General features: G+C 33.3%; 1 long non-coding RNA gene across 1 annotated transcript; it reads right to left on the bottom strand.

Moving 5' to 3' along the window:
• Positions 1-1,007: 1,007 nt before the first annotated feature.
• LOC308396422 lies at positions 1,008-2,875 on the bottom strand. The gene is made up of 4 exons (XR_013971564.1): positions 2,820-2,875; positions 1,734-1,879; positions 1,537-1,637; positions 1,008-1,394 (listed from the first exon to the last, which is right to left on the bottom strand). It is a non-coding gene; the product is annotated as an uncharacterized lncRNA (long non-coding RNA).
• Between the last annotated feature and the right edge of the window lie 306 nt (positions 2,876-3,181).

Raw genomic sequence — 3,181 nt, 5'->3', positions numbered from 1 at the left:
CTGTGAGAGTCTGTCCTGTTTTTCTTTCCCAGCACTCACTTTTTCACTCTCATTTATTTCCCACAAGTTTTGTCAGTGGCACAGATTTGTTTAGACGCTTCACTGCTTCAGTTTTTATTTACATTATTATTTTACATGTTTCTGTGAGTCAGTGAAGAGCAGTCTGAAGCATTTCATAAGTTGGAAGACAAATAATTGGCAAAAAAATCAAATGTAAAGAAATGGTCAAACTCTGCGATCACTTAAAATATTTCAGTTTACTCTCATATGAGTGTTACCTAAAACAATGACATATGTTCAGTTTTATGTGAGCGGAGCCTTTTCATTTTCTACATACTTGGAAAATCATCAGTTTGGACTTTCAGACCAGCTGGAATTACAGATAATCAGGCAGACATACCTGTGTACTAACAGGACATCGCTAATTACACCGACCATCTTAACCACACCACACTGTGGTCAGAGCAGGAATTACAGCCATACGGAACAGAACAACTACTGATGATCTGTGAAGGATCTAGGGCTGAAACTCATCAGAAACATACACTCTAAAAACTATTGTTTAAGCTCAACAAAAAAATTAACGCAACAGTTTCCATTACTCTTTTTGAGTTATGATAACTTATGTTGAAATTAGATTGAACCAACAAACTATATTGAGTTACGGGAATTAAATTATCCTCCATAATCAAAGGTGATTTTAATTACCATTTACGTAATATTTGGTAGCTTAAAAATCATTTCAAATAATGTGGAAAAAGTAATTGGAGGAACATAATTTTTATGAGTAAACAACTTAAAAATATGTTTTAAGTGTTATGTAATTAATTACAGCAATTACAAAAACAATTTTTTAAAGTTCATTATTTAAAATATTAAGTTGCTGATTTTCATCATTATTATCATCATTTTAGCTTTCTCTTATTTTTTTTTTTTATTGTAATAGCTTTTAAGAAAGGAATTCATTCAACATTTTTTTTTTATCAAATAACTTTTTTATTTTTTAACAGTAGGCATTTCAACACTTTGTATTTAAAAAGTGAAAATAAACCAGAAATTTAGATTTATACCATCACAGCCAAGTTATAGAATATGCCTTTATGTATTTAACACCACAGAAACAAATGTGTTCAATTGGTAAAAAATCTACTTAGAAAACATTTTGTTGCAGTAATACTTCCATGCAAGTGTTCAGTAAATGTTAACTTTCAATGCCTACCAAACTTTACAAGATCTTGCATCTTTCTATTACACAATGCAGCAAACACCTTTAAGATCAATTTTACACATACAGGATTCAAAACACAATGGTTGCAGTCTTATGGTTAGATCCACGGGTGTACCGGTTACTGATGATGGCAGTTTTCATCACCTGCCTTAAGTTCTTCAGTGTCCTTGTAAAGCAAATTTTAAAAAATAGGTTAGTGAATTATAGATTAGACTTTTATACTTACTGAATCTTAATGAATTCAGATGATCAATGGATACCCCACACACACACACACACACACACACACACAATGCTGAATTACTTACACCAAACTCCAAAACTCCATGAAAAGGTCCTCGTCCTTCTCTCCAAGGAAAGTGATAAGGCAGCAGATGGCTACTTCTCTGCATGTTTCAATTGTATTGTGCTATTTAAGAAAAAATAAAGTATGAGTATAAAATACATGGGTGACTGCCAACAAAGTTCATTTCAAAGCTACCCAAAGTCTAAATAGTTGTCCTACCTCAAGAAGCATGTCCTTGATCTGCCTGATTCTCACTCCCTTAGCTCCTCCCCTTGATAAAATGACATCCATCAGTTTTGGGGTGCAATGGTCAAGTGTAGCCATTCAAGGCTTACAGTGGTTATTCTCTTGAACTCCTCCTGTATCTGTAGACCACACAAACAGAAGAATTAAACCTTGCAGACTATTAGCTATACTGCATTAATGAATGCTGTAATACATTATTTAAAGAGGATAGATGTGATCTAAGGCTACCCCAAGTTTTGAGGGAACAAAAACAATCTTGGTGAAGACAAGGGAGACTTCCCCACCATAACCGTGGTGTAATCTGTAATGTTTTAGCAACCCTGTTTTTGCAGAGGTTTCGAATTTACACATTGTTCACTCCCAGCCCATTTTGTAAAAAATGTGTCCCAGTTTAACAAAGCACTAATGACCCCAGATTATCACACTATACTAACTGCTTACATAAAGTCTTAATATTAAGTAGATTCACATAGCCTATGCCAGAATAATGCTATTGGAATGACATTAACAATATTTCACACAATCTGATTTTTTTTAAAAAACAAACAAAAACAAAGATAGCTACAGCTCTTAAGATCAAGAACAATACTTACTTTAAGCTGTATCACAATACTAACCAAAATCATTTACAATGTAATATTACGTATAGGTCATGCAAGTTTTATAAAGACATAAAATAGGTGAGCCAGATGGAAAAAAGAAGCCTCTAGGTTATCCCTCTGACAAAACTATTCACAGTTTAAGGCTTCTAATTTTGGTAAAAAGAAAAACAAAATCAGCCTATGGTCGAAATTAGATTGCACTGTGTAGCAAAACTTTAACCACGCTTTTCCTAGCCACAGTTGCACTCTCTAGCTGAAGACTTTTGTCAAATGAAACTTTATAAGTCTTATCCTCTGCTGTGCTAAAGTTTAGAATGGCTAGCATTAGCTACATGTGGTAGTGCAAAGTATTTCCTTATCTGTATGAGCATCACATCATACACAAATCCACTACAGGTGACTAGCACAAAGGCTTTGCTTTGGTAGAACTGTTATTTGTAAATGAAATGTTACTTACCTTGAAATGTCTTTTACAAAAGCTTGCACCATGCAACCCAACATGTGTGAATTTGCCCGGGCTAGTTAAGTCGGTAGGGGAGGGAATTTGAAATCAGAAGTTACAGTGGGAAAAAAATAAGTTATCTATTCAATTTCTTTAAGTAATTACAACTTGAATTTTATTTTGAACCCACTAACATTGGGATTTAATTTCAAATTACATATAAAATTAATTTAATGTAATTACCAACATTATTATTTCAACACAACCCAAAAAAATAAAGTTTGCAACTTAGAAGGTCTATCTTAATCAATAAATTAGAATTTTTATGTTGCAGCCATGGATTTAATCAAGTGGTGGTAAAAGGCCTGATGAATTAC

Source organism: Rhamphochromis sp. 'chilingali' (genome assembly GCF_963969265.1).
Source record: "Rhamphochromis sp. 'chilingali' genome assembly, chromosome: 5".
Lineage (NCBI taxonomy): Eukaryota > Metazoa > Chordata > Actinopteri > Cichliformes > Cichlidae > Rhamphochromis > Rhamphochromis sp. 'chilingali'.
Note: the sequence above shows the minus strand (reverse complement) of the source record. Positions and strands in the feature narration are given on the sequence as shown.